This window comes from Lactuca virosa, chromosome 2, assembly GCF_052849685.1.
Source record: "Lactuca virosa cultivar CGN04683 chromosome 2, Lactuca_virosa_CGN04683_v6, whole genome shotgun sequence".
NCBI lineage: Eukaryota > Viridiplantae > Streptophyta > Magnoliopsida > Asterales > Asteraceae > Lactuca > Lactuca virosa.
Window position 1 is genome coordinate 146,801,896 of NC_136427.1, and position 14,581 is coordinate 146,816,476.

General features: G+C 36.8%; 1 pseudogene; it reads right to left on the reverse strand.

Annotated features, from left to right (window-relative positions):
- Positions 1 to 10,212: 10,212 nt before the first annotated feature.
- Positions 10,213 to 11,885, reverse strand: LOC145159570 (UDP-glycosyltransferase 90A1 pseudogene; annotated as a pseudogene).
- Between the last annotated feature and the right edge of the window lie 2,696 nt (positions 11,886 to 14,581).

A 14,581-nucleotide genomic window follows, 5' to 3' on the forward strand; every position in this document is an offset into this window, starting at 1 on the left:
AGTCGGCGATCGCGTACTTCTAAAGGTCTCTCCATGGAAAGGGATGATACGCTTTGGAAGGCGGGGAAAGTTGAATCCAATATACATCGGACCATTCGAAATCCTTGTCAGGATTGGTCCGGTGGCTTACAAGCTGCAGTTACCACCAGAGCTCAGCAATGTACACCCCGTCTTTCATGTGTCAAACCTAAAGAAATGCTTATCCGACGAGACTCTCGTTGTCCCGCTTGACGAGATTGAGGTGAATGAAAGTCTCCATTTCATTGAGGAACCTTTTGAAATCATGGATAGAGAAGTGAAACGAACAAAGCAAAGTTGCATTCCCATTGTGAAGGTCCGATGGAGCGCCAAACGTAGACCATAGTTCACCTGGGAATGCGAAGACCAGATGATGCAAAAGTACCCCCATATTTTCCCTAGTTCTTGAAGACTACTCCAGAACAAATTTCGGGACGAAATTCCCTCTAACGGGGGGATGATGTCACAACTAGCAAATTAGAGTTGAGATGGTGATTCTTGTACGAAACAATTTCCTCCATGTAATCTTGTAACATCCAATAAGTGAAATTCAAACTACAATATTGTTTAAATTCATACGTGCATGCATTGTGAATCAAGCCTCGTACAAGCCCAAAACTTGATCCAATAACTAAGTCCAATCAAATTTGGGCCTTAGCGCAAGAATTCTCGGCCCAAAACCCTTATTGGACCAAGATTTCTTCATTAGGCCCTATTGGGCCGATAACTCCTTCATTGGGCCTTAATGGCCCGAAAACTTTTCCTTGGACCCTATTGGGCCGAAAACATCTATTGGGCTTTCCATTGGGCCGAAGACCCCTCCTTAGGCCTTATTGGGCCGAAAACTCCTACCTTTGGGCTCTAATGGATCGAAGACTCCTATTGGGCCAAGCCAAAAATCGAAACCCACTCTTCTTGGGCCACCCTTAGGGCTGAGAACCCTATGGGGTCGGTTGGAGTTTGAACAAAAAAAAGAAAAAGGAAAAAGATAATGAAAATACATAGCCACCTCACAATTGTCACCCATGTAACAAAGCTATAATCCTCCATATATCCATGTAACTCTCACATCAAATATCACAAAAGTCAACTTCTTTCTCCCTCCTCTCTCTTAGGATCGGCCGACCCCCCTGATAGGTCCTGATTCTTTCTTGAATAAGACACAGATTCCATTGATAATCAAACTATGAACTAATAAATTATATTAGGGTTTTCCCATTCATTCGAGAGGAATGGACTCTCCAAGAAGAACAAAGTTCTTAACAATATAATTCTTTTCTACCTCACAAAGACTCGACATCTACCTTAAATCTAAGGATAATAAGACAAAAAACAAGTAGCCACTAATCCCAAAAAAGGTTTGTCCCCCACAACAATTGTTTCCACCCATGATTGGCTGCAGACTAACCAATTAACAAATTAAAATAAAAGAGTAAACTACCCCTTTGGCCAAATACCAGCAAAACAAGAAGGAATCACCCAATTTCCCCTTTTTGCCCCTTTCTATAAACTAGTAAACTCTGGGGCTTATCAACACCAACAGCCCAAACTTTCACCTTGTCCTCAAGGTGAATGAAAACAATACTTAACACCCAAATTCTTCCAGAAGATCTCTTTATCTTGCTCTCAGCCTTGTCACAATATGAAGTCACCACAACAATTACCACACCAATTACCACAGATATACCACCTCCTTGCTCCATTGTATCTGATATGAGATAAGTCTTCGCCACAAATGACACAGACTCCATATAATATGCCACCACCTTCATAGGATTAGTAAAATCAACAATGGTACCCACAGCCTTCCCATTTTCATCCATTATCTCAAAGGGGTTTAGATACTTAGAGCCAAACACCTCCCGAAGTTTCTTCACTATCCCAACAAAACACCTAAATTTGTGTAGGACTTCACCAAGTTTCTTCCTTTGATCTACAAAATCTTGCACTTGTGCCCTTTCAAATTTGTCATCAGGAATGACTTTAGACGCATGACACACGGTGTATCGCGCTGCTGCTAACAGTTTGAGTTCCATATTAAGGTGAAGCATATAATTGTTAATAGTAGCACCAGGAAACAGAAACAGAACCTTAACAGTGTAAAGCTCAAGCAAACAGCAACCCACATAACATTTATCCCCAAAATAATGTTGGTAGCTGATGCCAATAATTTCTTGAAGTTTCGTTACTGTGTAGTTAAAATCATCCCCTTTGTATAGCAAGTCAATCTTGATTATGATGTCTTTCATCCTAGTTACACAATCCTCCAAGCTTTTCATTTCCTCTCCACCATAGCTCAAATGGCATTGAAGCAACACAACCAAATTCTCACTGATGCCCTCAAGAAGATGGTGAAACAATGCATGAAGAGATTCAAGGTGATCGCAAAGAACAAAGAGGATTACAAAAAGTATGCTGAAGCTTGCTCCAAGTATATAGAAGTGGGAATCCAGGAAATCTTCCAAAACAGTGAGAAATTGGTTGAGTTGCCCCCTCTCCCTTGAAATGTTTAAAGGAAAACCTCAATAAACCAAAACACCCTTAACAGCTGCAGTGTATTTGAGAATGGGCTCCTCATACTCATTTGTGACAAACAAACGGTGCACATACATTTTAATGTTCTTGGTGTCAAAGAGATCAACAGGAGTTCTTTTTGGTACTAAGAGAACTGCTTTGAATTTGAGTTGCCCTTCAACTGAAAAGTGCTTCATAAGAACATACTCCTCCCAAACATTTGTAAGGCTCTTGTAGAAATCAGCATACTCTGCCTTGTTGATCTCCTTTGTCTTTCTCATCGTCTTTCTCATCCTGATGGTTTTCTGTTTGTTCCACAACTCCTGTAACACTTCTTTGACCTTTTTCTTTTTCTTTTCTTTACAAAAAATCTCTTGCTTGGTTGTCTTCTCAACCCGGATATATATTGGGTACTTGATGAACCCAGAATGCTTCTTTGTTCTTCTACCAAAAAGATCATTGCTTTCATAGGCAACCAAACCGTCTTTCTGTGACTCCTAAACACAAAGCTCTGCATCATCAAAGAGTAAACCAACACCAAACTATCCCAAAATGTTAACCTCAGGAAGAGCTTTCAAGAATTCATTGGTATCATCCCTTGTCAATCCAGTACCACAGGTAATGAGAGTCAAAGTGTTGTTGGTTTTGTCAGAGATCACACCAATGAAGAGTTGTAGTTGAAAAACTAGTGTGTGCTTATCCGTCAAGCTCTTATATATGACTACATTCACGGATAATATGAAAGAGGAGTTGATAATGAGTTCTCCAAGGAAGGTCTCGTTGATGTAGAAAATGTTGGTGATCAAACTTAGCGACTGATTGATTTCGGTAGGGAAGGCGGGCGCCCCTGCATCGACCAACTTAAACCCTAGGTTTTTTTGTAGGTTTTTTTGTAATATCTTTGGAGACACCGACGCTGCTGTGGTTGAAATTGTGGGTGCCAAGGTTGAGAGAGAGATGGTCGAGTGTGTGTTGATCGACAGGGAAAAAACTGAAGTGCAAAATGGTGGAATCTCGTCTAATAGAGATAGCGGGGCTGACATTGGTGCTATAGATTTAATAAGGAATGGGCTTAATTTTTCATTAATCTTAAGGACTTCGTTCATCACCAGATCCAAGTACAAGGCTGTGATTTTGGCCTAGTTCTTATTTCTAGGCCCATTTTTAAAATGACCTAAACTTACCTTTTCCGTTACCACTTTTAACGGAGCCGTCATCTGCTTCGTCTTCGTTCTGATACGAACAAACGCCGGCTGCTTCTTGTATAATGTTCCCACCATTGACGGCACGTATTGTCGATGAATCAAGCCCTTCAGCTCTTCCCAGCCTGGTATACGCTGCCTACGATGCTCACATTCATACCAACATAGCTCTTCACCTTCAAGAGACCCAACTGCTTCTTCCAACTTGTCATCTTCAAGCGATTTGTGAAACGAAAAATACCCTTCAGTCTCCATTATCTAGTTCTCGGTGTTACCGTCGAACATGGGTATCTCCAACTTCCTACCACTCTGATTTGGGCTTGCCATGATCCGCCTTGTAGCCTCGTTTCTCTCTCAAACCCTAGAGATGGTGGATACAGCGGCGGTGAAGGTGGTGGATATGGCGGCGACGGTATAGGTGGTTTGTGGACATCAATCAAAAGCATCTCTGGTTTTCTATCGAAATGATTTGAGCCTAAAATGTCTAGAACTGTGCCCTCGTTTCTGTTCTTCAACTCTAGAAGCGGTGGTGCCGGCAGCAGAGATGATGGAAGTTGTGGTGTCGTCTTGGGTTCCGATTCCGGCTCAACAGCTTCCAAAGATATTTCCTCTTCAACATTAGACTTGTCTATTCCTTCCTGCCCATCAACCATGGAAGATGGTAGAGACAGTTGTGGTGAAGGTGGTGGAAGTTGCGGTGTTGACTCGGATTCCGATTTCGACTCAAAAAGTTCTGATGATACTTCTTCCTTATGGACCTCTTTCTCTTTCTCTTTCAAAGCGGAGTAATAAATCTTCCTCCGCTTAGCCTTCTCAGCCTCCACTCCTTCCTCTGAGCAGTAATACTCTCTCCATTTAACTATCTCAGCCTCCCTCTCTTCATATCTTTTTATCATGTATAGATGATGCATCTCTGTTGGCGAGTATCTAGCCTCTTCTTCTGATATTCCAGCTTCATCTTTTCTACTTCCAGTGGCAATTTCAACTTTCTCCAAGAGTTAGTTCATCATATTAAGAATCTCAACTTGACCTTGAAGGATTTCTCCCATCACCTTGCCAACTCTGTTTCTGGTTTCCGTTCCTTCTCCAGTACCGACTGCTCTGATACCAGTTGATAGGCCCTGATTCTTTCTTGAATAAGACACAGATTCCATTGATAATCAAACTATGAACTGATAAGATAGATTAGGGTTTTCCCATTCATTCGAGAGGAATGGACTCTCCAAGAAGAACAAAGTTCTTAACAATATAATTCTTTTCTACCTCACAAAGACTCGACATCTACCTTAAATATAAGGATAATAAGACAAAAAACAAGCAGCCACTGATCCCAAAAAAGGTTTGTCCCCCACAACAATTGTTTCCACCCATGATTGGCTGCAGACTAACCAATTAACAAATTAAAATAAAAGACTAAACTACCCCTTTGGCCAAATACCAGTAAAACAAGAAGGAATCACCCAATTTCCCCTTTTTGCCCCTTTCTATAAACTAGTAAACTCTGGGGCTTATCACCCCCCCTCCAACACACTTCACATTTTCATTTTCCCACACTTAGTCTCAAGAACATCCTCCCATTCTTCCTCTTAAAAACTCAAACTTCTCTCATTCTTCCTCAAAAATTCGTGGGTGTGTGTGTGTGTGTGCCATCTTCAAAGGAGACTTCTTCAAAGGTTCATAAATTTGGTAAGATCTTCATGTAACTCTTGTAACTCTAAACAGTTTTATGATGACAAATCCTTGTTTACACACTTTTGTTGTGTGTTAAGCTCTTAGAAACACCACCATTTTCGAGAATCTCTCCAAGACACAAGGCTAGGCTCGAAATCCTTCTTCTTCTTCTACCACTTGAAATCTTCAAGGTGAGCTTCATACCCCACTATTTTCCGTGTTTTTCATACTCTTTGGGGGGGGGGATACAAGTCAAATCTCATTTAACCATTGGATAATTGCATGTACCGGTGTGTAATGTGTTTAACCTTTGGATAATAGCATGCATCTTAAATATTGTGGTTGAAATGTTGATTGTTTCATGTTAACCCACCATAAACTCGAGATTTACAAGGTTCATGTTGCTAGATTAAGTTTATCGTTTGGATAATTTCTTGTATCATAGTCATGGGTTGAAGATGAAGCAAGTTCTCACCTAAAAAGGTTCTTAATGTGTGTTAAAAATCATAAAATATATGTTAACAACATATTTGTGTTTTATAAAACTCGTGACATGCTAGAGTCACAACAAAATAGTATATTTTGTGTTACAAAACTCTTAAACAAAATTTTGGTGTATTACACAAACTACAAAACTTGATTATTTTACAAAAAAAAATAGTTTTTACTAGTGAAATAGTCGTAATATGTTGTCATCATTTCAGTGGTTTAAAATCTTAGAGGATTATGCTATTACACAACATATAGTACAAGTAGACAAGTCCATTAACGATTATTTATAAAAAGTGTTATAAATAATTTAACCAAAGTGGTATACAAAACATAATTATTACGACAGAAAAATTTGCGTGTCATAATCTGTCCATCATAAAGCTGTTAAAAGAACAAGTTATAAGCTGTATGTCATAAAGCTGTAAAACGCGTGTCATAAAACTGCAGTCATGAATTTACACTAGTAATGTTATTTTCATTATCCAATAATGGGAGTCAAAGTTCGCGTAAATCTGTTAAGGCACTTGTGAGACTTTCCTTCGCCGTACCTACCTAGCGTACACCGTAAGTCCTATAGTTATAACTAGAGTCTCCTGGAGGGAGAGCGAGGTAATTGTGTATAGATCTTTACGGGGTTGACACCCCCACACCTGAGCTGTTCGCTACAGCTAGACGGGGCCAGTCTAGGGTGACACATATCTTACCGAAACCGACGCCTGAAGAACGTCATGACAGGCATATCAGTCATATTAAGCATGGTTGTAACGACTTACATAGGGATTAACATTGTTATTTTGGATTTACGAAATTATACACTTCAGTGGTTTTTTAAAATATAAAACTACGCTTCACTTTTTGTACCTGAATATCATCACCCTAGTCTTAGGGTTTTAAGACTACAACTTTTCATAAAACAAGAAATATGAGATTTTCTGGGAACACACACTTTTTTTACTTACAAACAAAAGAAAACAAAGGACACACATGCAATTATTCACAGTTTTAGAACTAGACGTACAAATCATTTTTCACAGGAAATATCGGATTTTCTGGAGTTTTACAAATTATTACAATCAAAGATATTACAAGACTTTTTATACAAATATGCTTATGAACTCACCAACTTTTTAGTTGACGCTTTTCAAAACCACTTGTATTCTCAGGGACTCAGTGATCGGGTATTTGGGCTATGGATTTTGGATATTTGCTACATTTTGGAGCATCATATTTTATGTCACTTTTGTGTAAATTTGTGAACAAATACAATCTGTAAACAATGTATGTTGGTATCTTTTAATGTATGATGTTTGGTTGCTATGTTTCATTCATATTCAATTGTTATGATACTATACAATGACGTCATCCGCCCCCGGACGTTTCCGTCGTCCTGGTTCGGGGGTATGACAGTATGGAGCTCCACCTACAAACATCTTTCTTTTTTCTTTCAAAAATAGGGTGTTTTGGGTCTTGATGAATGATGATCACTAACAGAGTATTCTGCATCACTTCTTGAACTGGAATCTTCACCTTTGAGTTCCTTCATCGTCTTCTTTAAGCTCTTTCTGATGTTCAAACTTGCTTTACAATCTTCTACAAGAGCAAATGAGATGTGTTTCTTGATGAGCTGCCATATATTTGACAAATTATTGAGGTAATAAAGATTCTCCCTTCTTTCACTCGACCAATTTCCTTTATAATATGGATTTCTTGTAGGCATGAGGATATCCTTCAACTATATAAAATCACGATTTAAAAAGATTTTGGAAAAGATTGAAACTTGATTAGAGAAGGAAGGTGTTTTGAAGGGTTGAGATGCTTTTATTGTTAAAAGAAAAAAAATTAACATTTTGATACATGTTCTCTGGAATGAAATTATGCATCTGGTGGAGTGGGCAAGTCATTACCAACAAGAATGAAGGGGAGTGGTAAAGTGAAAAGAACACAAAGGAGAGGAAACCCAATTTTCTCCATTATAGAAGGTTGAAGAGTGAGGAGTAAAAGTAGAAGACTAAAAAATCACCCATTTCAGCCTGAATGAGAAGATAATTTCAACAAATTAGCCTCAAACAAAAGCTTCATACATGAAAATGGAGGTCCAATGGAACAATCTTTTGTTTATAAAATCATCTGAGAAAGGAATCCTTTGAAGAATTTAGATAGGTATGAATCAATTTTCGGTGTGTTGTGTGTATCTGTGTATTATCAGTTGCAAGTATGGATAATATAAGTATGTATGTGTTTTTTAATTTTCAAGGAAGATAGAAAGATGACGATGAGAGATGTTGATGATGATGATGATGTGTGTGTGTGTGTGTGTGAGAGAGAGAGAGAGAGAAGGTTAACCGAGGGGTTGGGTTGGGGGTTTGATATATATATATATATATATATATATATATATATATATATATATATATATATATATATATATATATAATTTTTAAATTAAAAAAATAGTAAAAGAAATATAAAAAAAATTAAAAGGGCATAATAGTCTTTTCATGTTTAACAGGGACTATAACCGCAAAAAAAAAAAAAAAAAAAAAAAAAAAATCTAATTTTAGACTAATAGTGCAAGTTGAAAAGATTTTGAACTTCATCCACATTTTTTGGCTAACCACGTGACCAAATTTACAGTTTAGTCATTAATTTTTTTGGGACCATAAATATAAGAAAGATTAAAGTTTTTGGACTAAATAAGTTTGGTAGGCGACTGTTAAGTTTTTTGTTAATTGTTATATTTTTCTACCCGTTGATAATATTTTTTTAAGTTTATTGTTAATTTAAAGATATTTCATATAGTCGCTTTTCAAAAAATAAGTATAAAACCTAAAAATACAATCTTTTATTACCCAAAATGGAGGCCATCCAGCCATGTCGACACCCTTCTTAAGCATTCACAAAGTTGTCATCAAATCCCCTCCTGCCATCCCATTTACACATTTTGGCTTTCATCTCGTTGTCTTTATAGGCCACATTACAAAAAATGACCTCCCACTTGACTATCTCAAGCCAAAATTTGAAAACATAAACCAGAATTAATGGGTAATAATATTTGTCGTTTTGTTCATATTTCAGCAACTTCTTTATTTTTTTTATACATTTAACCATTTAACTTGTTATATGTGTTCACATATTATCATTGTCACCGGCTATAGCAGGTGACAATGATAATATTTGAACACATTAAAAAGTTAAATGGTTAAATGTGTATAAAAAAGTTGTCTAAACGTGAAAAAAGCTAAAAGTTAATTATTCGGATAAGTCATTTCACCACTTTTAATAGCGATTTTATTTTTCATATTTGTTTGTATTATTATTATTTTTAAACGATATTTTTAAAATATCTATAATTTCCTAAGTATTAATTAAATATTGATCAATTCTAAATTTTATTTTTTAATTGATAAATATGCTTTTGTTTTGTGAAATATTTTATATAGCCTCTTATAATTTTTTTCTTTTATTTTTAAGCATACACAATATTTTTAAAGTAAATAGTATCTAACAATAAAATTAAATAAATTAAATATGTAACAATAAGTATGAAGAGTTTTTAAAAAAATAAAATTAAATCATTACTTAGCAAATAAAAAAACAAAAAAAGTCTATATAATGTAAATGTTTTAAAATTATTACAACTTTTTAATATTTTTTAATTAGAAGTTTATAAACTTTTAATAATTTTAATGCAACATTTTAAACTACTATTTAACGGAAGTATTTTAAAATGTTATAAAAGAATATTAAACTGTCATACAAAATCTGTGAAACATTTTAAAAATATTGTAGAAAAAATTTAAAAATAACTGTAAGAAAGTTAGAAAAAAATTGTATCAAAATGTAAAATAAAAAAAGTTAAAAACTTGTAAAAAAATTAAAACAATTATAAAATATTTGGTTTAAAAACACTTGTATTAAGATTATATGAAAGTATAAAAAAAATTAAAAAAAAATATCAATAAAGTTAAAATATTATATCAGAAAAATCTATAGGAAAAAAAATCATAAAAATGTTGTAATAAATTATAAAAAATCTTAAGAAATTTATAAAAAAAAATTATTCGCATTTAGACAACTTTCTTTTTTTGTATATATTTGACCATTTAACTTGTTAAATGTGTTCACATATTACCATTGTTATCCGCTATAACAGATGAAAATGGTAATATGTACATATATTTTACAAATAATATATGAACACAAACAAGTTAAAAGGTCGTAAAAAAATAGAATTGCATAAATATGAACAAGACGAAAATGCAATTACCACGAATCATTTTTTCTAATGGAAATGGGACGAAAACAAATTGCACCTGTGCTCTTATTCTTCAAAATAATGTTAACTCTTACACGACCAAGAAGAAAATATAAATATATAAGAAATTCCTTAAACTCGATAGGAAGGAGATGCATGGCATAACTTCATCGTCATCCTGACCACAAGACATAGTGGAAACCGATAAAAATACTTTTAGAAGAACGACATTACTACACGTATCTTACAAAGAAGAGGATCGATAAAAAGACTCAAATCACTCTGTTAAGATTTCTAAAAGTCTGAACATCGTCTATGAGCTCATCCAGTGTCCGCCAGGATGATCCATCTTTTTCCATTGCCTTCTTTGCAGCTTTTCCAACCTCCATAACTTTCTTCCTCACCTCTTTCCCCCGTTCTCCTTCCATGAGCTCTTTCACCATCTTCTTTAACCCTTCAGACTTCACAAACCCTCTAACAGATCCATCGCACGTCTCCACCCTTAAACCGATCTTGATCTCCTCCACCACCATCCGTGCATTCAGGTGTTGGTCAGCCATCATCGGCCATGCTAGTATCGGAACCTCTGAACATATGCTCTCCATGACCGAGTTTAAACCACAGTGGCTTAAAAACCCTTTTACACTCTCGTGCTTCAGAATCTCCCTTTGGTCCACCCATTCTCGTACGATAATCCCTCTTTCTCCCACTCTTTCTTGTAGCTCGTCAACAATGTTAACATGACTCATCACCTCGCTCTCGCACTTCCTCACCACCCACATGAAATTCACTCCGGACTCTTCCAAACCCTTGGATATGGCTTCCAGCTGTCGTGTTGATATCTCTACTTGAGTTCCAAATGCTATATATAAAACGTAGCGTCCTTGAGATAGCTTCTCATCTAGCCATTCCATCCATTTGGGCTTTTGATCGTGATCTAGAACTGTTAATCCCGACTCAGCCAAACACAGTGGTCCGGCGCACCAAGCTTTGAGGTTAGATTTTCGGTTCAGATAGTCAATAAACAGCGGCTCTAGCTCGTAGAAGCTGTTCATAATCAGTCCATAGCTATTCGCCATTGCTATCACAACCTCCATTAGCAAGTCCTGTTGAGGACCCGTAGGATCTGGCTGATTGAAAGGTTTGTCAAAGTCATTCCTAGTGACTTTGATCCATGGGAACCTTGTCACAGTGATTAAGTCATCATCGGACTCAGGTCTTGACAACAGCCGGTTTGTGCCCACTTCTAAAGCCACGGCGGTTGAGTAGCCGGACATGCCAAAAAAAGAGAGGCGAGGGATCCCTAATTTATTTGCAGATTCCAGTGTCCAGCTTAAAAACCCATCGGAAACGATGCAGGTGATAACTCCGGAAAGATTGTTGAGTGCTTGTTCAAAGTGTGGCTGCATGTGCTTCGTTGCTGTGACAAATTGCCAGAATACAGACATGGAAGGTAGCTTGTCGGTGCTCTCTATACCTTGAGGTATTCCTTCAACATCGCTAGGAAATGGCAGGTCTATAACAGAGATTGAATCTGCTGCATGATGGTGGAGAAACTGAGTGATGAAGGGTCGGTTGGCTTTTGTGGTGAAAAGGGTGAGAGAAACGTCATGGCGTAGGAGAAGCTGGGCTAGGTGGAGCAATGGTATGGTGTGGCCTTTGGACATGAAAGGAAACAATACAAAATGAGGGTGATGTGCCTGTGTGGAAGCCATTTTTTTGTGATGGTTTAACGAGGCTATTGGTCTTAATTAAATAATTCGATTTATATATACATATAAATAGAATGTAAATAATAAATTATTGAGCTTCTAAAGAAGGTATTGGAAAGTGTGCATGATTATATGTGGTGATTATTTATGCCAGCAAATTGATAATAAGGGCAGTATTCATTAATAGGATTGTCTTGAGATGTCAAGCAAAATGAAAAGTGGTCCAGATTTGTTCCAACATAACCGGCATAAACATTAGGGAAAACATTATTATAAGACGTACGTTGGATAATAATCGGTTCTTTAGGTAAAACGACTGGTTTCATGAAAATAGCATGGTAAAACCTCTCCACCTTAGTAAGCTCCACCTAAGAATTACCGAGGCAAAAGAGAAGAGAAATAGGAGATTTAATACATTAAACTTAAAATCTTTATTATGGGATAATGACAACGAATTCAATAGAACGGGAGAGTTGAATCCTCGTTGAACTCTACATTCTCTCAATTTCATATATATATATATATATATATATATATATATATATATATATATATATATATATATATATTTATTTTGAAAGATCTTAGAATCATATTAAAATGATATTCTTAATTAATATATTATATTAATGGGTCATACTAACAACAACTAGATATAATTGATCATTTATTAGAAATTGATTTTAATAAATATTCAATAAACTCTTATAATTAAATTGAAAATTATTTATTTTATAGGAAATAATAATTTTCATTAGCAAGTAACATTACATAATTCATATGGTATGAATAAGTCATGCACAACATTTTGGACTAAATAAATTATTTTGTCTTTTACCAAAAAGTTAAAGTTTATATTTTATAAACTTTGTCTATAAAATATAACATTTTTGTCATCTTTTGACTTTTAATTTCGAAATCGAGGAAGAAGAAAGAGAGGTATGGTTTGTGGCTTATTTTAATCTAGGGAACATACTTTAGAAGTATATGATTAAAGTATTTCAAAAAGAAGACATGTCTTTTGGTTATTTAAATAAAAACATGGCTTTCATGATTGTTTAATAAAAAGAAATGAAAGCATGACAAGTCTTACAAGGATGGGAGACATGTTTGTTTAAAATGCTAAATGGTTAAGGACTTATGGAATTTTTCTTTATGCTATAAATACTGGCTTCATGAGACTTTCATTCTTGCTCTTCTTTTGGACACAAAATTGTGAGTTGGAGAGAGTATGAAAACTCTCTCCATTTTGTTCATCCTCTTGATGATATTACTTGCTTTTATACTCTCTTGAAGTTCATACTTTGGTTATGAACTTCAAGCTTAAAAGTTAAGAGTTCTCTTTGTAGCACCTAGTTCCTTGTATGTATTTTATTTAAGTATTGTGCATTTTTGGCCTGGGACTCGGCGAGTTGAAGGCCCAACTCGTCGAGTAGAAGAGGATTGGATACGGGATTTAAATGACGGACTCGTCGAGTCGGCCTCCAGACTCGACGAGTAGACTCTGACTGGACAAAACTCTAATCTAAGGGTTTGCACCCTATTTAAGCATCTCATTCAGCCACCCTTCATCCCTATTGCTTCCAGAAACCCCCCATAGCAAACCCTAACTGTGTGTGTGAAGATCTAAAGGCATTTGTGGTGATTTTTGGTGATTTTGATCACAAGGAAGAAGGAAGGGCCTAGAGGGATCAAGAGAAGACCAAGGGAGTTCAAGTTTGTGCATCATTTGCAGTTCCCAGAAGGTATAAAGTCGGTACCTTGCTTGTTCATTTGCTGGATCCCTTTTTGGGGAGATTTAGGGCTTTTATAAGCCATTCTTGGTGACCAACCATGATTACAAGCATGGTTGGGGGTTGAGGCTTCAGATTTAGGTCCATGAAGGAGTTACAAGGCAGAAAAGGGTTGCTTTTGCACCCATGGAAGCCCCCATGCAACTTAAGAGTCTCTTTTAGAGCCTTTTAGGCTCAAAGTCCCATGCATGCACGTAAAGTTCGTAACTTTACGTGCTAGATCGAGTTTAGGGACCTAGATCTATCATTTGGACAAGAGTTGTATGCTAGAAATCGAAGAAATAGACTTGGAAAGTATCGACTCGGCGAGTCGTTCTTGGGACTCGACGAGTCCGAGGTTAGACTCCCCTTTTCTGTTATGGGTCAAAGAGACCCAGTGGTGTGCTGGAAAGGTTTTAGAGGGTCCAGGGGAGTGACCCAACGTATTGGGCTAAGCCATAGTCCTGGAGTTCATAGGACTCGGCGAGTACATGAACAGACTCGGTGAGTCCAAGGCAATTTCCTAACTCTTGAAGATGAACTCGACGAGTTGTTCATACAACTCGGCGAGTCGAGGACAGGACTGGTTCTTAGGATGAGGATGAACTCGACGAGTTGTTCATACAACTCGACGAGTCGGATGAAGGTTCATTCGATGCTCGTATAGAAGGAGAACTCGTCGAGTCATTTCTAAACTCGACGAGTAGAGACGTGGATGAGGACAGTTAAAAGGTTAGGTACTCGACGAGTTGGCGGCTCAACTCGGCGAGTCAGGTCAACTGGAAGTTGACTTTGACTTTGACTTGGACTTGGTCAGGGGTAAAATAGTCATTTTACCCTAAGAGTAGATATCAGATTCTGACTGAGTGTTTTGTGGGGATTATAGCCGGAGGATTTCCGGAGCAGCAGCAGACAGAGATTTCCCGCACAGATTTTCAGCAGCTA